This window comes from Bubalus bubalis, chromosome 2 (genome assembly GCF_019923935.1).
Source record: "Bubalus bubalis isolate 160015118507 breed Murrah chromosome 2, NDDB_SH_1, whole genome shotgun sequence".
Classification (NCBI taxonomy): domain Eukaryota; kingdom Metazoa; phylum Chordata; class Mammalia; order Artiodactyla; family Bovidae; genus Bubalus; species Bubalus bubalis.
The window spans coordinates 71439265-71464685 of NC_059158.1; the positions used below are offsets into that span (position 1 = coordinate 71439265).

Sequence of the window (25421 nt, forward strand, 5' to 3'; positions counted from 1 at the left end):
CTATATAAGCATATATAAGACATGTATATCCTTTAGCAGAAAAACAATAAGGAGTTCACGATACAGATAGCCTTTTGTACTTTGGCATATCCATAAACAACATACTATAAATAATAAAAGAATTTATTATTAAATGGTTTTGAAAGAAATCATAAATGAATTGTGAATCAGTAAATGAATGAGATATATTATCTGCCTTCCTGAAGAAGGAAATGGCAACCCATTCCAGTACTCCTGTCTGGAAAATTCCATGGATGGGGGAGCCTGGTAGGCTACAGTTCATCAGGTCGCAAAGAGTTGGACATGACTAAGCGACTTCACTTTCTTTCTATAGTTCCTTTTGGAGAAAGAAATGGCAACCCACTCCAGTGTTGTTGCCTGGAGAATCCCATGGACAGAGGAGCCTGGTGGCGCTGCAGTCTATGGGGTTGCAAAGAGTCGGACACGACTAAGCAATTAACACACACACACACACACACACACACACACATCTGCCTTGAAATGGCCTTCAAATGATCATTTAGCTGTAAACTATCCACAGACCCTGCTCTTACCTCCCAGTAGGTCACTTTCTGGTTTCTGAAAGGCACCCTCCTCTCCTCAGTCAAATAGGAATATATGTGAGCACTGACCTCCACCTTACTTTCTCATCCAGGAACCCCAAACAAAAGCACCTGGGAAAGACAGGAGAAGCAGGCTGGGTTTTTCTTTGACAATCTAAACACCCACCTCTAAAATCTCACCAATTTGAAATGAGCCTGAGTAATAGGATAATTTTGTACATAGATTCACTTTTTTTCCAAATAACATTCAGGCCAAGCCTGCCTTAATTCAAGAAGGAGCAAGAGTCACATACTACTTGTTCAGTCCTTTGCTAAACAACTACAGATATTCTAAAACCCTTACATCAGATTCCTATTAATTACCTTAGCAAACACCTTCTGGGCTGCTGGAACCAAGATCAACTTCATTCCAAATCAGTCAGTGTGAAGGAGTGAAATTTGACCACATTCTTGACAGGGCTCAGGAGCTCCCAGGCTCAAACCCCAGGTGGCTGTCCACACAGGTTCCCTGGGGCTGGGGTGGGACGGGGCACTGAAGGCTGACCTAACCTAACCAGCACTACTGAGGTGCTGACCTGCAGCTGGTCCCTTACATGGTGCAGACAGCCAAGGAAATTTCTAGAATCTCAACCTGCTTCTGGGACCTTGGAGTGAGAAGCCCAAGCATGGCTGACTTCATAGTCCCACACCCTCGCTCTTCCCACAGGTGAGCTCCTGACTCCTGGCTGGCTCCCTCCACAGCCCCTATGATTACATCTGGCTGGCCAAGCAGCCAGGCATGCAGATTTGTTCCCAGCAGCAGTGGCCCTCTCGACTGCCCATTCCAGAGACTCCCCCAAGATGCCCACCTCCACCATCCCATGCCACACAATGAAGAAGATCTGAACCAATCCAAAGGCTCTGAGGGGACAGGGGACCTGGTATCTGGAAGGCTGTCCTCACCTAGCTGAGATCCATGGGAATGACGATTACAGAGCAGCTCACCTTTCCTCCAGGAAGGGATCAGACACACGGGAATTTATATCCCAACTCCTTCACGCAGTAGACTCATAGCTGATGAGGTTACTGGACTTCTCTGAGCCTTACTTTCACAATCAACAAAATGGGGAGAACAATACCTCCTTTACAGGACTGTCGTGACAATGAAACAGCACAGCAGTTCCCCATGACAGGGAGCAATACTAGTATTAGTTTCCATATTTTTGCTTTCGTCTTTAAATTGGGACCTCTCCCCTAGGTTAACAAAATCTCTCAAGGGTGATTATTATCACTCTTATCATGTACATTTATTGAGGAAGGGGGAATGCATTGCCTGGACTCTAATTGAGGACAACTGTAATTCTGAGCTGAATTTGAGTCGAGTTTTAGACCTTGAGGTCAGCTACTTATGATATGGTCTTGCTCCTCCACTAGAAGGGCAATCAAGTTCCTCAAGGGCTTCCCCAATGGCCCCTAGCATAGTGCTTGGAACACAGTAGGTGCTCAATAAATGATAAAGTAAATTCACACTCAAGGCTATTAGTGGCCTACTATTCGATACTCAGCCAGCGCACACATGGGATAGATAGAGGCTGCTGACTCAGGGCAATTCTAAGGTTATTGTTATTGCATTCCTGATATTTCCTTGTAGACATATATGGACACAAAGATCTGTGTATGAAGGCTCTTTGACAGCTGACTTTTGGAGGAGGGTGGGGAGGGGAAAGGAAGCAGGAAGCCTCTTTGTTTAAAGGAAGCTCAAGGGGGTAGAGAGAGAGACAGGAGTGAGCCCTGATCCAACTAGTGACAGATGTTCTGCAATCACTCCTGGCTTCAGAGACACAGAGAGCTGCCGCTCCCAGGTGGCTGCAGACCTGCATGAATGTGACAAGGAGGCCCATTTGTTAAAGCCCACACACCATTGCCAGAGGCCAGATTCAGGCTTCTGGGCTGGGTCTGCCTCTCCAGGCTCACTACCTGGGCCCTGAGGCCAAGAGGATTACCTTGATGGCCTCCGCAATTTGGCAGAAGTGAAAAAAGGCACTGAGATACTAGGCAAACTGCTATTAGTGACTGTGTATGTAATCTTCTGGCACTTGCAGCCCAGGCTGGCTGGTTTTGCAGTTTGTCCTGGCACTGAAGCCTAGCATTTCAGAAAATTCTGGCAGCAGAACCTGAGAAACACTACCTTTAAAAAAAGGTGGAGAAAGCTATGTCGTGTTGGCAAAGCTCACCTGGGGCCACCTTCACCTGTCGCCCCCTTTCTTTGCGGCTCTCCATGTCTCCACTCTTAGTGCCCAGTGCCTATGTTGTCCTTTCCACACCCTTGCTGGGGGGAGGCCTGTGGATGGCCTTTCACTGTCCACTGGCTTATGACTCTCTCCTCACAGTTTGACAGCTGGGCAAGATAGCTGAAGCAAGTCCCAGATGGATTGTGAGCAAAGACTGGGGTGGGTGAAAATGGTTTAGACATGCAGCAGACACACCTAACTCGTCACTGCAGATGGGCACAGGGGCTTGGGCAGAGACAGCAGCGGCCGTCATGAGGCAGTGTGAGGGGTCTCGGGTCTCCTTCTGTAGCCCATGGCAGCCCAAACAGAGCCAGCTGTGGGAAACAGGGCCTTTCCTGCTACCCTCTAGGCATTAGCTAGGGTTCCCTTGTTGCAAGCAACAGAAACCAAGTAAATTAAGAAAAGAATTTGCTGAAAGGATACAGGGTAGATCACAAAATCAAAAGAAAGGCTGAATAGCTTAGTCGTAGAAAGGGCAGGAAGGAGGGAAGGTCTTGAGACCCAGGTAACAGCAGAAACACACTTCTTAATCTCTTTCAACCATGTTTTGGTCCCACTATCCAGATGTTCAAGATTCCTGGCAAATGAGATTGGCTTTATTTGATTGACAGACCAACGGAGACTTCACAGAACACAGGGGAAGGCTTGTTCCCAAAGGGAAATCAGGGTTCTACCAAGAGACAGCTGGACAACAGCTGGGAGGCCAAAGTGAACAGGCGTTCACCAGCTCAAATCACAGACCCCTTTCTCTTCACTCGCATGTTTGCTCCAACTTGCTATCAATTGGATTGTACTATGAGACAAGTGGTGGGAAAGTGAAGGCAATCAAGAAAAGGAGGGAACTCCGTTACTGTTGCCAGCTATCTGACAGTAGACCTTGAAGAGGGGAGTCCTGGAGCTGTTTCCACTTCCCTGAAAAACTGAACAGAGGAATAGTATTCATCTGAGTCAGAAACCTGGGAGACACCTAGATGCCTCCCTCTTATTTCCTCTTTCCCCCCAAGTCAAATTGGGTACCAATTTCTTTCACTTTATCCCCTGAACATTTCTCATCTCTACACAACCCTGCAGGCCTCCAATTTTTCACCTGCCCAGGGGCAGAGCCTCCTAACTAGTCTCCTTTCTTTACCACTTTCACCACTCAAAATTTCACATGAAAACAATGCCTGCTATCTGTCTGCTTTGAAGAAGTGGGTAAAACAACTGTCTGTATACAGGACGCTGTGTACTGGATTATGTCTCTGAAAACTCAATGTGGAAGCCCTAATCTCCCATGGGACTGTATTTGGAGAAAGGACCTATAAGGCTGTAGTAAAGCTTAAGTGAGGTCACAAGGGTAAGACCCTAGCACAGTAAGATTGGCATCCTTATAAGATGAGTAAGAGAGACCAGAACTCTCTCTGTGTGTCATATGAGGACAGTGAGGAGGCAGCCATCTGCAAGTCGGGAGCTCCCACCAGAAATCAGACCTTTCTCTGGGACTTCCGGCCTCTAGAACTGTGAGCATGTATACATACATGCTCACAAGCATGTATCCTCTCAGGAAGTCCATTACACACATGCACAGAGACACATAGGCCAGGGAGCCCACAGTGGGCCCTGCTGCTACAATAAAGCAGCACCACACAGGTCTCGGCGACACCACGTCCATATCCATGTCCAGATGGTTGCTCTGGCAGAGTGCGGCAGACCCTGCCCAGACCACGCAGGGTGTGCTTAGACTCTCCTCCACAGCACAATCCACAACCACCAGCGCGTCCCAGTGCTTCCAGCCATTCCTACTGCCATCTGCCAACAGGGAAGAAAGGGAAGCGACTCACAGATATTATCGCTTGTGCAGCAATATGGACTCCTTGAAACTGACTTTATTGTCTGCCAAATGTGGCAACCAAGGCAGCTCTCGCCCTGGGACAAAATCAAAGGAGAGAAGGATTTAAGAAAAAAAAAAGAATGCTCCTAGACAGTAAGACCCACAATGCTCTGGGGCCACATCTAACTAGCTTATAGCCTCTGATGTCAACAACTTCCAAGGCTGGCATGGTGTATTTGCAAACACATTCCAGAAGGGTCAACAAGATCTGGTGTTGACACAGGCCCATAACTGTCAAAGGCAGTAGTTTTCAATTTATAGATGCTGTAAAGCTTTGGCAATATGATTGCTACAATGTGTGGTGTGTTTTTTGACAAGAATCAGGAGGTGGGTGTTGGAAAGTATCGGCTCCACATTTGGTCATTGACTTGGGCTTCTGAGGGCAAAACTATAGTGATTTCTGCTATGGCAAGACAACCGCAATAGTAGTTCCAAACAATGCACCCTGGAATGCTACACGGTTCTTAACTAGCGAACTCTAGACTTCTACGTCAGACCAACGGCACATTATTCAACAGTAAACATTGATTACCACCTATCACATGCCAGGCACAGAGTGCAGAATTGGCACCACGGGAGCACAAGCAATGGGGGATACGTTTACCTCCAGGAGACTCAATAAATGTTAGGTTTCATTGCTTCCAAGGACACTTCTGGAAGGACAATGATGGAAGGAAAATAAAAACAAAGGAGAGGGGTGGCAATCACAGCTACATCAGCCTTTGCTTCTATCACCTCAAGATGTGAGTGTCCACAGACACAGCTTGGGACTTCTTTGTGTGGGTGGCAATAGGAAGAGTGACTTTTCATTGTCTGAGACCCAAAGATAATACTGGGCCTGATTATTGACCAAAATAAAACATCACCAAAAATATTCTTCATTTATTACCACTTACAGAGCAAGACCAGCATTTGGAGGTAGTGAGAGTCCAGGGTTCAAAAGTCCTGACAATATGAGTCTCGACTGTGCAGAAGAGTGCCTGCTGTTTTTTTGTGTGTGTGTGCATATACACGTACATGTGTATGCACAGGCCTACGTGCTGGTCCAAATCTCTCCAAATAGATCCATTATGGTTTTCAAAAGCAGAGGTAGCCAGATCATTGACAGCCATGCAGCCAGTAAATATTTGCTAAATACCTCCAAGGTGCCAAGCATGCTGCTGACACAGAGAGGCCAAAGGGCAACTGTGTGAATCTCAGAAGTTAGTGCTCATCTGCTTAAGAACAGAGAGGATATAGCATAATTAGATTCAGATTCACACACTCATTTTCAGGCAATTCCAACCAGGAAAGGCTTTTTATCTTTACCAAAATAGAAAAGGGAGGGGGTCGGGGTGGGGAATGGTTATCTCTGCCAACTAGAATGGCTAAAATTAAAAACAATGACAATACCAAGTGCTGACAAGACATGGAGCAGCAGAACTCTCAGACATTGCTGGTAGGAATAAAAATGGAACAGCCACTTTGAAAGACAGGTTGGCAGTTTCTTACAAAACTAAACCTACTCTTACCATAAGTTTTGGCAATCATGCTCCTTGGTATATACCCAAAGGAGTTGTAAGCTTATTCCCCACCCCCAGAAAACCTGCACATCAATGTTTAAGGCAGCTTTATGCATAACTGCTAAAACTCGAAAGTTAAAATAAACTGTGATTCTGTCAAACATTTAGAGACGAGCTAATGCCCATCCTTTTAAAACTCTTTCAAAAAATTGCAGAGGAAGGAACGCTTCCAAACTCTTTCTATGAGGCCATCATCACCCTGATACCAAAACCAGACAAAGACAACACAAAAAAAGAAAACTACAGGCCAATATCACTGATGAACATACATGCAAAAATCCTCAACAAAATTTTAGCAAACAGAATTCAGCAACACATCAAAAAGCTCATACACCATGATCAAGTTGGGTTTATTTCAGGGATGCGAGGGTTCTTCAATATACAGAAATCAATCAATGTGATACACCATATTAACAAATTGAAAGATAAAAACCATATGATCATCTAAATAGATGCAGAAAAAGCCTTTGTTTGACAAAATTCAGCATGTATTTATGATTAAAACTCTTCAAAAAATGGGCATAGAAGGAACCAACCTCAACATAGTAAAGGCCATATATGATAAGCCTACAGCAAACATTATTCTCAATGGTGAAACACTGAAAGCATTTCCCCTAAGATCAGGAACAAGACAAGGGTGTCCACTTTCACCACCATTATTCAACATAGTTCTGGAAGTCCTAGCTACAGCAATCAGAGAAGAAAAAGAAATAAAAGGAATCCAGATTGGAAAAGAAGAAGTAAAGCTCTCACTGTTTGCAGATGACATGATATTGTATGTAGGAAACCCTAAAGATAGTATCAGAAAATTACTAGAGCTAATCAGTGAATTTAGCAAAGTTGCAGGATACAAAATCAATACACAGAAATCACTTGCATTTCTATATACTAACAATGAAAAATCGGAAAGAGCAATTAAGGAATCAATCCCATTCACCACTGCAACAAAAAGAATTAAATATTTAGGAATAAACTTAAGGAGACAAAAGACCTGTACACAGAAAATTATAAGACACTAATGAAAGAAATCAAAGGTGACATAACAGATGGAGAGATATGCCATGTTCCTGGGTAGGAAGAATCAATGTTGTGAAAATGACTAAACTACCAAATGCAATCTACAGATTCAATGTGATCCCTCCAAATTACCAATGGCATATTTCACAGAACTAGAACAAAAAATTTCACAATTCACATGGAAACACAAAAGACCCCAAATAGCCAAAGCAGTCTTGAGAAAGAAGAATGGAGCTGGAGGAATCAAGCTGCCTGACTTCAGGTTATAGTACAAAGCTACAGTCATCAAGACAGTATGGTACTGGCACAAAAACAGAAATATAGACCAATGGAACAAGAAAGAAAGCCCAGAAATAAACCCATGCACCTCTGGGTACCTTATTTTTGACAAAGGCGGCAAGAATATACAGTGGGGCAAAGACAACCTCTTCAATAAATGGTGCTGGGAAAACTGAACAGCTACATGTAAAAGAATGAAATTAGAACACTTACTTGGAGAAGGCACTGGCACCCCACTCTAGCACTCTTGCCTGTAAAATCCCATGGACAGAGGAGCCTGGTTGCAGTCCATGGAATCACTAAGAGTCGGAAACGACTGAATGACTTCACTTTCACTTTTCACTTTCATGCATTGGAGAAGGAAATGGCAATCCACTCCAGTGTTCTTGCCTGGAGAATCCCAGGGATGAGGGAGCCTGGTGGGCTGCCGTCTATGGGGTTGCACAGAGTTGGACATGACTGAAGCGACTTAGCAGCAGCAGCAGCAGCAGAACACTTCCCAACACCATACACAAAGATAAACTTAAAATGGATTAAAGACCTAAATGTAAGACCAGAAACTATAAAACTCTTAGAGGAAAACACAGGCAGAACACTTGATGACATAAATCAAAGCAAGATCCTCTATGACCCACCTCCTAGAGTAACAGAAATAAAAACAAAAGTAAACAAGTGGGACCTGATTAAACTGAAAAGCTCTTGCACAGCAAAGGAAACTGTAAGCAAGGTGAAAAGACAACCCTCAGAATGGGAGAAAATAATAGCAACTGACAAAGGATTAATTTCCAAAATATACCAGCAGCTCATATAACTCAATACCAGAAAAATAAACAACCCAATCAAAAAGTGGGGAAGAGACCTAAACAGACATTTCTCCGAAGAAGACATACAGATGGCTAACACCTGAAAAGATGCTCAACATCGCTCATTATTAGAGAAAGGCAAATCAAAACTACAATGAGATATCACCTCACACCAGTCAGAATGGCCCTCATCAAAAAGTCTACAAACAATAAATGTTGGAAAGGGTGTGGAGAAAAGGGAACACTCTTGCACTGTTGGTGGGAATGTAAATTGATAAAGCCACTATGGAAGACGGTATGGAGATTCCTTTAAAAATTAGGAATAAAACCACCATATGACCTAGCAATCCCACTCCTAGGCATATACCCTAGGAAACCAAAATTGAAAAAGACACATGTATCCCATTGTTCATTGTAGCACTATTTACAACAGCTAGAACATGGAAGCAACCTAGATGTCCATAGACAGATGAATGGATAAAGAAGTTTTAGTATATATACACAATGGAATATTACTCAGCCATAAATAGGCACACATCTGAGTCAGTTCTAACAGGGTAGATGAACCTAGAACCTATTATACAGAGTGAAGTGAGTCAGAAAGAGAAAGATAAATACTGTATTCTAACACATATATACGGAATCTAGAAAAATGGTACTGAAGAATTTATTTCCAGGGCAGCAATAGAGAAACAGACATAGAGAATAGACTTATGGACATGGGGAGAGGGGAGGAGAGGGTGAGATGTATGGAAAGAGTAACATGGAAACTTACATTACTAAATATAAAATAGATAACCAATGGGAATTTGCTGTATGGTTCAGGAAAATCAAACAGGGGCTCTGTATCAACCTAGAGGGAGGGAGATGGGAGGGAGTGGAAGGGAGTTTCAAAAGGGAGGGGATATATGTATACCCATGGCTGATTCAACCTATGGTTGAGGTTTGACAGAAAACAGCAAAATTCTGTAAAGCAATTATCCTTCAGTAAAAAATAAATTAATTAAAAAAAATAAAATAAACTGTGGAATGTCCAGACAATACAATATTATTCAGCATTAAAAAGAAATGAGCTATCAAGTCATAAATAGACACAGAAGAACCTTAAATTCATATTGCTAAGTGAAAGAAACCAATTTTAAAAGGTACATATTAAATGTTCCAATTATATGACATTTTAGAAAAGGCAAAACTACAGAGACAGTAAAAAGACTCATGGTTTCCATGGGTTTGGGAGAAGGAGGGATGAACGTGTGGAGCACAAGAGATATTTAGAGCAGAGAAACTATTCTGTATGGTACTATAGTGGTGGATACTCATACATTTGTTGAAACTCATAGAAGATACAATATTGAATTCAATTGTTATCTGTGGGCTTTGAGGGACATGTCAGTGCTAGTTCATCAGCTGTAACAAATGTACCACTTATTTGGTGCATTCATTTGGCACACTGGGAGGTTGGTGAAGGGGTAGGTGTTATATGAGAACTCTCTATACTTTCTGATCAATTTTTGTGAACCTAACATTGCTCTGGGCTTCCCTGGTGGCTCAGATGGTAAAACGTCTGCCTGCAATGCAGAAGACCTGGGTTTGATCCCTGGGTCGGGAAGATCCCCTGGAGAAGGAAATGGCAACCACTCCAGTACTCTTGCCTGGGAAATTACATGGACAGAGGAGCCTGTTAAGCCACAGTTCATGGGGTCGCAAAGAGTCAGACACGACTGAGTGACTTCACTTTCACTTTCTAAAACTGCTCTAAAAATAGGCATAAGTAAATAAATAAGCCATTTCAAGCTGTGAACACTTGTAGAGTGGATATGATAGGTAAGTTTCTCATCTGGGGCCCTCAGCAGATTTCTTGGGCTCTTTTTGACATGAAAATACTTTACATTTTTACACTGGAAACTATTCCTTCTGAGAGCATACAGCCATGTTCGAAACTGGGATAGTGTCTCCAATGAGCCTGTACCCAGCCCCAGGAGTTAGGTCATTGCTTCCAACCCAGGAGCCAGACAACGTCTACCCAAAGGAGCCGGTGCAGATAGGAGCTCTTAGTGTTCCATGGCCAGAAAGAACTGTATTGAAGAGTGAGAATCCTTGACCAGGCACAGTAATACGGGCTGTGATATATTAAGCAAAAACAAGTACTTTGCAAAAGAGCCTAAATGGGATGGTCCCGATTCCATTGGATCTTAGACAAAAGACATACTGATTGTTATCACTAGCTGTCTCAGGATGACAACCTAATGTGACTTTTATGCTCTGCTTTGTGCACCCCTACATTCTAAATTTTTTACAACAGACATGTATAATTTTTTAATCAAGGGCAAGAAAGAGAAAATATGAGAGAGAAAGGCCATCCATCAACAGAATCCACTGAGGGTTTGGGTTTATCAAGATGAAAAATGACCAGCAAAAAACCCCTCATACATCCAGCTTAGAGCTAGCTTCTGAGATACAGAAGCTGGGATACACTTGTGTTGAAAGGAAAACGGTACACATGAGAACATAAACCCATATGTATTGCTTTTAAGCCAGTTACTTGGGCCACAGCAGTAAGGATCTGCCCAGTTCTTGTCCACATGCAGAAGAGAATCAAAAGAGCACAAAGTATTTGAATGTGGCAGGTTTCCCCATCAATGCCCAACCTCTTTGTGTATGGCAGGAAAAGTCTCTCTCTAAAGCTAAGGGCAAGAATGGTGGTGTCTATAGCCCCCAAACAGATACAGATTAGACAACCTCAATTATGGGTCTGAGGATTTAAATCTTAATAGGTTGAGAGCAGGGAAGTGAGGGGAGGGGAGAGAAATTAAATAAATCTGAACCACAGCCAAGGATCAAAACCTAATACCGTCTCCTTGATGTGATGTCTCTTCCAGAGGACTGTTAACACCTTGTAACTTAACTGACACCCACAAGGGAAACACACAATAATCCACACACCCAAAAGTGATCACAGCCTCTGGAGCAGGACAGAGAATTCTTTCAGAAAGTCTCAGCGGTGAAGAAGTAAGAGAAAAATGGAATTTTTCTTAAATGTCACTCAGTATTTCTGAGTGTGGTTTGTCCTTTCAAATCCTGTTTCCTGGGAATGCACATTTTTGTATTTTAGTAAAGGGCTCATGTTTGATGTGTGAGGTAGTGGGTTTCCAGATTCTGTCTAGGGGATTGGATGAGAAGTTGAGAATGGGCTGTGAATTCCAACCAAGAGTTGCCAGGTCCACAAAGAGGTGCTGCCAAGCCTAGTACTGACATCGTGAGAAACATTCTGAGTCAAGGTCACTGCTGAGGTTGGAGCTCTCAGTTGAAACCCAGATCTGTGAAGCCAAGCAGGTATCATTCTATCTTGGGCCTACTTTAAAAAAAAATAATAACTAGAGGGACTTCTCTGGTGGTCCAGTGGCTAAGACTCTGTGTTCCCAATGCAAGGGCCCAGGTTCGATCCCTGGTCAGGGAACTAGATCCCACACTGCTGCAACTTAGAGTTCGCATGCCACAAAGACCTGCATGCCGCAACTAAGACCCAGAGCAGCCAAATAAACAAGCACATTTTAAAAAATAACTAGAGCTTAGGAATTCTCAGAAGTCACGTGAATTGACAAGATATTAGGGGTTAGAGAAGTAGGGTTAGGGTTAACTCTGTGTTTAGTAATGGTCTTCTAGATTTTTATGATGTATGAATAACATTGATAGTCACATATCCTGTATCCTCCACAACGAAGTTGTATGGGAAGTAACAGTGTCACTTCCATTTTATGTGAAGAAACTAAGCCTTGGGGAAAATGATTTCCTCAAGTTGGTGAGCTAGTTAAGTGACAGAGCTGGGATATGAACCCAGATCTTCTCACACAGAATTCTGTCCACACAGCCTGCCCCAGGGTGGCTGTCAGAGCACTAAGAGTCTAGAGTTACTTCCAAGCAGGAACTCACAGACAGGGCTTGCAACGGGAGCCTGGACGTCTGGGAGTCTCTTTCAGGACAGGGATCCTGCCTGGTTTTCCTCCGTTTCAGGGGCTGATATATGGAAGACTTGTCATGAATGGGGGGCGAAGGAGGAAAATGGGTCAGGAACACCTGCGGTACCCAGTGGGACTCAGTACCAGCTCACAGACTAATGAGTTTTGGTGAATCAGCATCATTCCCACCAGGGGCTCCATTAGGAGGAAAGCAATGAAACCTTCCACAGCAGCTGCAGCATCATGGCTGAAGCTGAGTGCATATGTTATCTACCCTTCTTACCCTTTGAGGACTTTCGGAAACAACCTTGGGCCACCTCGGAGGTAAGGGCTGGGCAAGTAGAGAGGGAGGAGGGAGACTTGAGTCACTGAAGACTGAAGCAGGTGATGTTTAAATTACTTTTGTCTTTAAAGATAGGATCATGGCTGAACTTACCAATCTATAGTGGGCATCTTTCTAAACCAGTAAAAATATACACCTCTAACACCATGGTAAATATCTGTATTGTTCTTCACAGTATATAAGAATACAATAATTTATTTATCTGACACCCTTTTGAGGTGTCACCCTTATATCGCTTCCTCTTTTTTTCTCTATTATAACCATGCTACTGTGAACATCCCTTCAAACACAATTTTCAAACTTAATAAAAAGGATTGGCTAATCAGAAGAGAAAAGGTGACTTTCACTTTGAAGAGGAGCACTGGGGCAGGCTTCATGGCACACAAGAAGTGTGAGCTGGACCTGATGGTTAGATACAGAGACTATGAGATGACAACAAGAAACAGGTAATCCAAGCAACTGGCTGAACTAGAGCAAGGGGTTTGGATGGACTCCGGGAGTTGGTGATGGACAGGGAGGCCTGGCGTGATGCGGTTCATAGGGTTGCAAAGAGTCAGACATGACTGAGCGACTGAACTGAACTGAGGGCAAGGAGATAGAGGCAGGAAAGCATGAGGTGCCCACAGAGAATGAGAACATTGTGTGATGAGATTGGAGCATGCAGTGAATGAAGCAGAGGGCCTGGAAATCGGATTCCCAACTATGTTTGGACAGAAGTGAGAAGGACTTGAACCATCCTGCAAAGCGATTATTACTGTAGACCAACTAGAACATGTTCATCATCTTATAGGTAATTCAAAGTCAATTCATCATCAATGGGTAATTCAAAGTCAATTCTCCTGTTAATAATCACAATGAAGAAAGAACACCCTTGATTCCAGACTGGAAGATTTAAAAGAAAATTCAGACCCAAAAGTTCAGTGAGATATGCATGAAAGAACTTGGCATGGACTTGTCACACAATTAAGTGTTTAATAAAAGCTAACTCAGTATGAAAAATGATAACAAGTAATTTTTAAATTCTAGGATTCTGAACTTAGAAACTTAACTTTTTTCATGTTGACTTTGCCTTCCAATAAAGTCACATGGGGAGAAGACAAACTTGCTTCAAGAAGGAAAAGCCCCACATATCCAGGTGGCTCCTGGAATTTGTTTTCAGACTGTTTATCTCTTTAGTATTCAAACTCTCACCATCTGATCATCAAATTCACTCCAGTCTAAACTGGCCTATGATTTTTTTTTTTCTGTGTTTGGAGTTTATATTAGAAATTAAGATTTACTGCATTTGCAGATCATTTTGCCTTTTTATGAAAAAAGTGGAGGCAATAGAGACCCACTTGTCCAATGTGTCATTTTCAACACGGTGGGCAAGCGGAGGGTGGCAGCTTTATTTATCACTGCCCGCTTGCTGGAGTGCTGGTAAATGGAATTGCTTGCTCTGCCAGGCACATGGGGAATGAGCACAGCAGTGAGGCTGGGTTTTACAGCAGCTCTGTGATCTTGAATTATGAAAGGATTAGACAAGATTTGAGAGAAGGGAGCCTCTGTTGTTTTTCTTCCCTCTTTTGTAAAGATTTGAGGGTGAGGGAAAGCCTAGCATAAAGACAATTTAGAAAGTCCACCAGATGATGTTCTTTGGAAAATGGGTTGGGAGATTTCTGATTTATTTCCTCTGGTTAACTGCCAAGTAAGAAATCACGATGCAAATAAAGACTTCTCTCTCTAGAGTGAGGAATTCATTAGTATTTGACCCAAAGTCCTGCTGTGGCCCTCAAGCACTGCTTTCACCGCCAAGCTTAAGGCCCACATACTATTCTGTTTTCATGCATCTGAGTTGAAGCCCAGGTCTGCATAACAACATTATTAGGAAGTGAACTCTATTTTTTGGAGGTGCTTATCATCTCTAAATTTTATCAAATCCAATTTGTCTGCAAGCTGATAGTTTTTGGGTATCTTTGTTAAGGAAGCTATGGATACCCCTAGTACCATTTTTGGCCAACCCCCTTCCTGCTTAACCTTTAGGCCATGCCCACAGGTCCGTCTCTGTGCATCCCATTATCCTCTGGTGCCTCTTCAAGGCAGGCCCAACCGAAGCCAACATCCCAACGTCCTAAGAGCCTTATTCAGGGGCTTTAGTGCAATGAGAAGCTCTTCCTGAAGTTCCAGCCTCCCTCTCCATCCTCTGCAGCAGCCACCAAGCTCCTTGAATATGTCATGCTCTATATTATTCCTGGGTCAGAAATAAAGGCTGGGTCCCTTGGAAAGAAAAACCCATCTGTCTCAGTCAGTAGGAGCTCTCCTAACAAAATACTACAGACTGGGTGGCTTAAACAACAGAAATTCATTTCCCACAGTTCTGGAGGCTGGAAGTCCAAGGTTAGGGTGCCAGCATGGTTGGATTCTACCGAGGACTCTCTTCTTGACTTGCAGATGGCTGCCTTCCTGCTCTGTCCTCACAGGGTGAAGAAGAGTGAAATCTCTCTTCCTCTTCTCATGAAGACACTAATCCCACCATGAAGGTCCCACTCTCAGGACCTCATCCAACTCCACCTGCCAAAGGCCCTATCTCCAAATACCACATTGAAGGTTAAGGCTTCAACTTATGAATTTGGGGGGCGATAGAAAACATTTGGTTCATAACCATCGAATATGCTTTGCTTTAGCACTTGACTTAAATGATACTTCTGTCGGGAGAGTTTCCTAAAATGCCCAAGACTATGTTCTCTCACACTATCCCATGTTTATCATGGCACTGACCACACTGTATTGCAACTGTTGGTATACCTATTACATCTTCTCCTACTGGACTGAACTCTTTGATGGCAGAAAGTGTGTGTTGTTCAAAGATGGGTCCCTTATACTCAACATAAAACCATGCATATAGTCAGTATTTAAATGCCTGTTGCCTAACTGCATTAGTTAGGGTAATGTTAGTTGTTTCAACAAAATTTAAGACAGAGAAGTTTGGACTTTCCTGGCAGTCTGGTGGTTATTTAAGACTCCGAGCTTCCATTGAAGGGGGTGTGGGTTTGATCATTGGTTGGGAAACTAAGATCTCACATGCCAAGTGGCATGGCAAAAAAAAAAAAAAAAAAGACACAAATTTGTTTCTCATGCATGTAACAATCCAGTGCAGTTTTTCAGCAGGCAGCCTTCCACAGGGTGGTTGAAGACTCAGATTCCTTCCACTGGGTGGCTCTGCCATCCCCTAGACCTTTAGGGTACTATTTCAGTCAGCAGATGGGAAGAAAAGATGAAAATGATATACCTGCTTCATGATTATTTCTGCCTGGAAGTGACATGCTTCTTGTTCAAGCATATCACATTGGTATGAAATGGCCCCAGCTGGATGAAAGGGGTGAAAGGGTGGTGGAGAGCAGGCTGAGAAATGCGAATCTCATGGGCAGCTGTTTCCAAACAATCACCCTTTACTATGGGACGAATGAATGAATGAATGAATGAAATCAAAGGCATAATATAGTGGAGAGAATGCAGGAATGTGGTGACCAAGAAGGAAAGCATATTAAATCTCCAAACACTTTGATTTTATAAAAGCAAGAGGTCCAAACTAGATAACTTAAATCCTAATTAAATTATCTGACCCTCAATTATGCAACTATTTAGTGAAAGGCATGGTCCCATGGACAGAGAAGCAGGGCAGGCTATAGTCCACAGGGTCGCAAAGAGTCAAACACACTGAGCCAGTAATGCATTCAACACATGGCGATTAAACTCAAGTGACTTTGGTTCTTGTCCTAGTTTGTTGAATGGAAAAATCACTCCTCTCCACATCTCTATGAACCTGTATCATCATCTGTAAAATGAGAGTTTTGTGCAAAGTTTCCTACAATTCAGCCCAGTAAAGGGACCACAACCAAGAACTTAGAGGCTTATTCTGAAAATGAAAGTGAAAGTCACTCAGTTGTGTCCAATTCTTTGTGACCCTATGGACTATAGTCCATGGCATTCTCCAGACAAGAATACTGGAGCGGGTAGCCTTTCCCTTCTCCAGGGACTCTTCCCAGCCCAGGGACGGAACCCAGGTCTCCCGCATTGCAGGCAGATTCTTTACCAACTGAGCCACAAGGGAAGCCCTATTCTGAAAATGGTACAGTTCAAATCCCTGGAATCACACTGACAACTAGTTTAGAAGAGAAAATGCAATCCACGGATCAGCTGCTTTATCTGCACATCCTCTGTGCTGTGCTGTGCTTAGTCACTCAGTTGTGTCCGACTCTTTGTGACCCCATGATTGTAGCCCACCAGGTTCCTCTGTCCATGGGGATTCTCCAGGCAAGAATATTGGAGCAGGTTGCCATGCCCTCCTCCAGGGGATCTTCCCAACCCAGGGCTTGAACCCACATCTCCCACATTGCAGACAGATTCTTTACCATCTGAGCCACCAGGGAAGCCCTTCAATGAAATGAACTACGTGTGAAAGTGTTTAGAATCAGGCAGACAGAACACTGTTTATATATCTTTATTCATTCAAAAGTGGTCTGGGTTTGCTCTGAGGTCAATGAGCATGGCCTGAATGCCTGTGTCATTCCTCGGGCAGACCTTAGACCATCACACAATGAGAATGAGAATGAGAATGACTGTTTCTCAGTTATTGCGGATAAGAATTTGACATCTGATGGTTTTCTGATTGTTAATACCAACTCTGTTCTTTCTCTTTAAACAATTCTAACCAAGCATTTCATGCTATTCAGATGTACTTTAAGTCTCAAATTTTAAAACAACTGGGTAGAAAAGATTAAAAAGGGCTGAAGAGCATGCTGACTTCATTAGCAGCCTGTTTTAGGAAATTACAAAAAAAAAAAAAACTGTGATAGAAGTTTTCAAATGGGAACAAACTTACTAGTCATTTTTCAGAAGTTACTGAGAAACTGCAAGTGTTTTTTGGCCCTAAGACTTTATTTTTAGAATCTCATATAGCTAAATGACTGAGGCTTTAGTCCTCAAGGACTTCCCTGGTGGCTCAGCTGGTAAAGAATCCACCTGCAATGTGGGAGACCTGGGTTCGATCCCTGGGTTGGGAAGATCCCTGGCTTGGGAAGGTTCCCTGGAGAAGGGAGCGGCTACTCACTCCAGTATTCTTGCCTAGAGAATCCCATGGACAAAGAAGCCTGGCAGGCTACAGTCCATAGGGTTGCAAAGAGTTGGACATGACTGAGCAACTAACACTTTCATTTTCCACTTAGTTGTCAAAGTACAAATCAGTAAGAATGTGTCCTAGAACTCTTATAAGTTTTGATTTTCAATTAGATCATTATATTTCCTCAAGAGAAAATAAAAGGGATCCCTAGTGTTCTGAAGGCTGTACTTTCTTTCCCATGCATACGTCTCAATAAACATAACAAAATAAACAAACATAAATATCTCTTATATACCCCCCCAAACTGTGGGAGTATCTCTTACATACCTCACTGTGACATCCCGTTCTGACTTATGTGTCTGACTTTCTTGTCCCAGATCTCTTTTTTTTCCCCTCTGTATCCCTTGGGAAGAAAGTCTTCATCCTGAGGATGGAAAAATGGTGGCAGAGAAATGATGCTACTTTGGAAATGACTGGCAAAGCACTCCCTAGGTTCCACCTGCCAGGGGAGGCCTCCCTGCCCTACCTCAGCCCAACACCACCATTTCACACAATTTACCTTCCACCCCAAATCTGGAGCACCAGTCTATAAAGAACAAAGGGAAAAGCAAGCTGTCCCTTAAAGAATTAAGGACTCTTAATTCTTTTTCATGGTATAAAGCAATATGTTACTGTGACTTTTGACCTCCAGGGGTTGGATTAGATGATTTTCCACATGGTTTATTGTGAAAGGTTTTATTGCGCATTCACCTCACAGATCCCCCCCACAATTTAAATGCCATAAAAATGGCTAACATATGTACCAGGTTTTAAAAATGTCCATCCGCCAAATGGAGTTGCTTCTCATGTGGCCACCCGGAGCTGGCAGCGTTTCCTCCACACACCTAGAGAAGGTTCTAAGTGGGAGGGTAGAGTCACTCTGTTGAGCTGTAATGAATGCGGCTCCCAGGGTAGAGGTGACAGACTTTCTGCCTCTATGACCCTCAGAGACACATCTTGGCTGGCTTTTTTTTTTTTTTTTTTTTTTTTTTCCTGATACTGGTGGGAGTTTTATTTGTCTGCTTGCTTTTCTTCTTTGGGAAGTGGGTTTTTAAAAACATTTCTCTGTGGGTCACAAAAAATCTGTACTCCTAGATTCCATGAAGGTAGAATGAATTAACATGGCCCACAGCCACTGTCTCAGTGGGCTATTTCAGTTCTCATGCTCTCCTAAGTGTTCTCATTTGTAAGTTACCAACATTACTAACCTACCTGTTAAAAAACACAGGGAGAGAATTTATCGTGATTCACTAGGAGCAATGCAGTCTTTTCCTTAGCAGGAAGTCATTGTCTTTATATCCATTAGCTAGCAACAACAATACTAAAAAAAATTACATACATGGATGCACTTCTCTTTTCATAACAGATGTGATTTCTGAAAGCAAGACTGCCTGTTGAGAATTCCTTCAAGGTCTAGTTAATTAATGCCTTCTTCGTAGATCCAATGATCAGATATGATTTCGGTCTTGACCTCTTTTTTGGCACTCATCATAGTGCCCCCTAGATATCCCTAGGGACCTAAAAGGAAGCCTCATAAGGGTCTGAGAACCAGCCCATTAACAGTGGTCCCCTGTCTTTCTTCAGCACTGGTTTCCCCTCTGTCTGCCTACAACCCAACCTGAAGAGGACAGTACTTGTCAGAAGAACACTTTTATTTGTCCCTGGGTGCCAGCCAGATGTACTCCAGGCACCAGAAGGAAGCTGGAGGTCAAGGAAGGCCTCCTCCTGTCCCCTCAGAGCCTCGCCTTGTCACTTGGCTTGGGCATCTCCATTGAGGACCAATGAAGTTTCACTTGGGCAGCTTCATCAGCTTCTGATCTTCAGCCCTCATTCCACAGTGGCTTTAAATTAATCCAAAGGACCATTGATGGTCCATCTATTTTTCATCCTCTTGGCTCAACTGGCATTTATGATTCCCATCTCTCTGCCCTTTAATAACAGCAGTGGGGAGGGGAACATTCTTTTAGAAGTTAGCAGCAGAGCTCACCAGGTGGAGATTTGTCTTTTGTTTACCAAAACATTCCAATACATCATTTTGGTTGAAGCAAGATGGTCCTCAGGACATAGGTGGGATGGAGACAAGAAGTTTATAAAGTGAGGATTTTTTAGTTTCTAGGAGCAGTGCTGGAGGAATGTGTGCAGGAAAGAGGATAAGCTAGGAGAGATGAGAAGGGATGGCCCAGCAACAGAAGGGAATCAATGATTCAAGGAAATGAGAAAGTGAGTGAGAAACTCACAGCGAAGGATATGACAGATGGACTTTTTAGAATAGTAATGGTTAATGTTTTCAATATAAAGTTGTTTTTTCTGTTCTGGACATCAGTCTCATATTACAAGCAGGATTAAATTTGCTCAGTGAAAAAAGCTATAGGCTTAAAAATAATGATCATTATTGATAAATGAAGATCATCTAAATTAGTTCAAAATAGCAAAATATGTTGCACATATTGTTGTTTAATCTCTAAGTCTTGTCCAACTCTTTGCGCCCCCCTGGAGTGTAGCCCACCAGGCCTTTCTGTCCATGGGATTTCCCAGGCAAGAATACTAGAGTGGATTGTCATTTCCTTCTCCAGGGGATCTTCCCGACCCTGGAAACAAACCCATGTTTCCTGTATTGGCAGGCGGCCTTTACCACTGAGCCACCAGACAAGCCCACGCCACACATACAGGCACCCAAACAAACTCAATTTCTTTTCCACTCACACCTATACATTGTATCTAGAATAAGAGACAGAGTTTTACAGCTTCTCTTTAACACAGTTATTCTCACGTATATCCCCCTCTTCGGTGTTTCTCCTACTCAGTACCTGCTGGGAATGGAATCTGGGACAGAGCAAGGAAAATGAGCTTATTCCATATTTGTATAAGACCATAAACCTAAAGACTTCCCTCATAGCTCAGTTGGTAAAGAATCTGCCTGCAATGCAGGAGACCCACGTAGGGAAGATACCCTGGACAAGTAAATGGCAACCCACTCCAGTATTCTTGCCTGGCAAATCCCATGGATTCTGGAGGAGCCTGGCAGGCTATGGTCCATGGGGTTGCAAGAGTTGGACACCACTTAGCGACTAAACTACATAAACCTAAAGAGGGGATATGCAACAAGGAGTAATATACAAGAGAAACCAAGAATTCAGGGGAAGTGAAAAATCTGAGTACAAAACATTGGGGTGGAGAAGGGTCTCCAGATAAAATAAGGAATGCCCAATTAAATCTGAATTTCAGATAAACAAGTTACTTTTTATGTCCCAAATATACTTCTCCTTATACTAGATGCCCTTAGTTGTATTTGAGGAAGTTGGAAGACCTAGAGTAGGAGAATTCTGGGCTCTGTCAGAAGTAAAAAACATTTAAAATGTCATAGAAGAGTATGGCTTGGATACAGTGAACGTCTCAATCAAATAATATTGCACATTTTCAGAAGTGCTGTGTTTAGAGTCAGGCTCAAAGTCCTTCACAAATTTGTATAAGTTACATGGTTTTTCAGACTATGAAACACATGATGTGAATATTCGCTCTCAACATCAACACTAACCATGAAAACTTCAAGGAGGTCCTAACACCACTGTCTTATTAACTGTCAAAAAAAACCCCACTGGCTATTCTATCTCTAAAGGCAATTACTATTCAAACCCTTAAAGGTATAGCAAAACTAATTACTAGAGAGGCAAGTGAGTAGTTCCCCCCTCAGCTCCTTCCCTATACGGTAAACAGAATGAAACGTAGCCCAGGGACCCTTACCTAACAAAACTAGGCCAGCTTAGTACCATATAGTCAAGCAGGGCCTGTCCACTCTCCTACTACCTGATTTTATCAGGCAATAACAACTGTGCTCTTAAAATGTTCAAATTTCCAAAAGATCCAAGCCATCCTCAGTGCAATAGGATGAAACAATAGGAAATACTTTTCAATTAAAGAAAAAGGTTATTACAAATGTGTTTAATAAAATACAAGGTAAATGTACTTAATAAAGTTACGGCTTCAAGTAAAATGCAGGAAACCTCTTTCATTTTTATTAAATCTGGATTTACTGCTTTGGTTTATTGGTTTGAATTCTCAGAACTTAATTTAGACTCGAGATGATTTGTTCAAAGGAAAGTAGACAGGTCAGCTGTGTGTTGGCCTATCCCAGCCAAGTGGTTGTGATAGAGGTACTCAGTAATCATGGCCTGTGTCACATGTCCTAAACATACAAACCCGTTCAGAGAAATCTTTCCAACTTACACCAGGTTTCAGCAGGATGAACCTTCTACAAATATACTAGGTGAGGTTTTTTTCTTTTCACTTTTGCACTGCAATTCTACCTCTCTCTCAGACCTGCTAGCTTGAATCCTACTGAATCTTTAAGGCTTGTGCACAGGATCACCCCACTTCTCCAGCCTGTCAGTTCTCAGTGGGTGCTGCAGTACTCTAAGGCGGCACTTTGAATATTTGTGGGGATGCTCTTCTGGTGTTAGTGTGATTAAGCACTTATCTATATTACACTACATGCTATTTTACTGTAAACCATTTTTCATCTATTTCTTCTTTATATTACACTAGGGATATTATGTTGATTTTTAAAAATTAAGTATAGAAAGAAAAGTAAAAGACCAAGAAGAATCATTACACTTCATTTCTAAAAAAGGAAAGTACACAGGGGTTTTCCCCCAACCACCTATAGATTTTTAATGAAATTAAGTGGAGAAGGCAATGGCATCCCACTCCAGTACTCTTGCCTGGCAAATCCCATGGACGGAGGAGCCTGGAAGGCTGCAGTCCATGAGGTCACTAAGAGTCGGACATGACTGAGCGACTTCACTTTCACTTTTCACTTTCATGCATTGGCGAAGGCAATGGCAACCCACTCCACTGTTTTTGCCTGGAGAATCCCAGGGACAGGGGAGCCTGGTGGGCTGCTGTCTCTGGGGTTGCACAGAGTCGGACACGACTGAAGCGACTTAGCAGCATGGAAATTAAGACCATGTTATGTTGGTTGAAAACGTGATAAACTGACAGTGGAAAAAAATAAAGAGCCCAGAAACAGGCCTATAGAACTTTATCTATTATACAAGAAGCATGCCAAACTGACATGGACTGAGAGACTTCAATAAATGGAACTGAGAAAACAGGGTTATCTATTTGGGAAAAGAACCAAACTGAATTTCTTTCTCACATCATATATAAAAATAAACTCCAGATGGATTAAACATTTAAGTGCAGAAACAAAACTTTAAAAATATATGTGTGAATATAATTTAGCCATAGAGTAGGGAAAAAAATTTTTAAACAAAACATAAAAAGCAATGGCTATAAAAGGAAAAGGAATAAATTTGACTACATTAAACTTAAGTACTTTCCAATTATGAGTGTTTAATATATTTTTGTTATTAATACATTTCTAAAGTGCTCAATTCCAATGTAAATCTATTTGGATAAATAGCATACAGAGGTAAATACCTGGAAATCAATGTTCTGCATTATTTAAGAAGTGCTGACTGCTTATTGAAAATAAGATGATATGATCTAATTGGTTATGTCTGGGAGTAATGACGGAGAAGGCAATGGCAACCCACTCCAGTACTCTTGCCTTGAAAATCCCATGGACGGAGGAGCCTGGTGGGCTGCAGTCCAGGGGGTCGCGAAGAGTCGGACATGACTGAGCGACTTCACTTTCACTTTATTTTATTTTATTTTTATTTTTATTTTTTTTTTTAATTTTATTTTATTTTTAAACTTTACATAACTGTATTAGATTTGCCAAATATCAAAATGAATCCGCCACAGGTTTACATGTGTTCCCCATCCTGAACCCTCCTCCCTCCTCCCTCCCCATTCCATCCCTCTGGGTCGTCCCAGTGCACCAGCCCCAAGCATCCAGTATCGTGCATCGAACCTGGACTGGCAACTCATTTCATACATGATATTTTACATGTTTCAATGCCATTCTCCCAAATCTTCCCACCCTCTCCCTCTCCCACAGAGTCCATAAGACTGTTCTATACATCAGTGTCTCTTTTGCTGTCTCGTGAAAACATTACAAACTAGCACCAGATGTTTGCAATTCACATAACTGATAAAGGATTAGTATCAAAGTACATAAAGAACTCCTAAATATCAAATAAAAAAAACACACACTAACATGCACTGAAGAATTGATGCTTTTGAACTGTGGTGTTGGAGAAGACTCTTGAGATTCTCTTGGACTGCAAGGAGATCAAACCAGTCAATCCTAAAGGAAATCAGACCTGAATATTCATTGGAAGGACTGATGCTGAAGCTGAAACTCCAGTACTCTGGCCACCTGATGCGAAGAACTGACTCATTGGAAAAGACCCTGATGCTGGGAAAGATTGAAGGCAAGAGAAGGGGATGACAGAGGATGAGATGGCTAGATGGCATCACCGACTCAATGGACATGAGTTTGAGCAAGCTCCGGGAGTTGGTGACAGGGAAGCCTGGTGAGCTGCAGTCTATGGGATCCCAAAGATTCGGACACAACTGAGTGACTGAACTGAACTGACTGTTGAACTTTGCAGTTTGATACTGGAATACATTCTTAAATAAATGTGGTTATGTTATACACTGTTTTAATGTGCATTTCTGCCTTTATGTTTTTCTGCCAATGATTTATTACTTGCTATTTATTTTATATTTATTTAGACTATAGAAATGATGTTAGACAAGAAGCAAATTCAACCGATTTTCTTATTCGAGTTCAAAATGGGTCATAAAGCAGTGGACACAACTTGCAACATCAACAACGCATTTGGCCCAGGAACTGCTAATGACCATGCAGTGTGGCAGTGGTTCAAGAAGTTTTGCAAAGGAGACGAGAGCCTTGAAGATGAAGTATATAGTAGCCAGCAATTGGAAGCTGACAACAACCAACCGAGAGCATCATCTATGCTGATCCTCTTACAACTACACGAGAAGTTGCCCAAGAACTCAACGTCGACCACTCTGTGGTTGATTGGTATTTGAAGCAAAGAGGAAAGGTGAAAAAACTCATGCCTCACGAGCTGACCAAAAGTGAAAAAAATCATCATTCTGAAATGTTGACTTCTCTTATTCTACACAACAACGATGAACCATTTCTCAATCGGACCCTGATATGCAACAAAAAGGTGGATTTTATACAATAACCAGAGATGACCAGCTTAGTAGTTGGACCAAGAAGAAGTTCCAAAGCACATTCCAAAGCCAAACTTGCACCAAAAGAGGTTATGGTCACTGTTTGTTGGTCCGCTGCTGGTCTGATCCACTACAACTTTCTGAATCCCAGGTGAAACCAGTACAGCTGAGAAGTATGCTCGGCAAATTGATAAGATGCAGCAAAAACTGCAACGCCTGCAGCTGGCACTGGTCAACAGAAAGCGCCCAATTCTTCTCCATGACAATACCCGACCCCACTCTGCACAACCAGCACTTCAAAAGTTGAACAAATTGGCCTAGGAAGTGTTGCCTTAGCCTCCATATTTGCTCAATCTCTTGCTAACAAACTACCACTTCTTCAAACACCCCGACCACCTTTTGCAGGGAAAACACTTCCACAACCAGCAGGAGGCAGAAAATGCTTTCCAAGAACGCTGAGTCCGGAAGCATGGAATTCTATGCCATGAGAATAGACTTATTTTCTTGG

The 25421-nt window shown here is 42.5% G+C and overlaps 1 long non-coding RNA gene across 1 annotated transcript in view; it reads right to left on the minus strand.

The window, feature by feature from the left end:
• The window catches only part of LOC123465229, a 73759-nt gene that overhangs the window by 41112 nt on the left and 7226 nt on the right, over positions 1-25421 (minus strand). The window contains exon 3 of the long non-coding RNA XR_006640372.1: positions 18089-18185. This is a non-coding gene — a long non-coding RNA (uncharacterized LOC123465229). The remainder of the gene's footprint in view (positions 1-18088; positions 18186-25421) is intronic.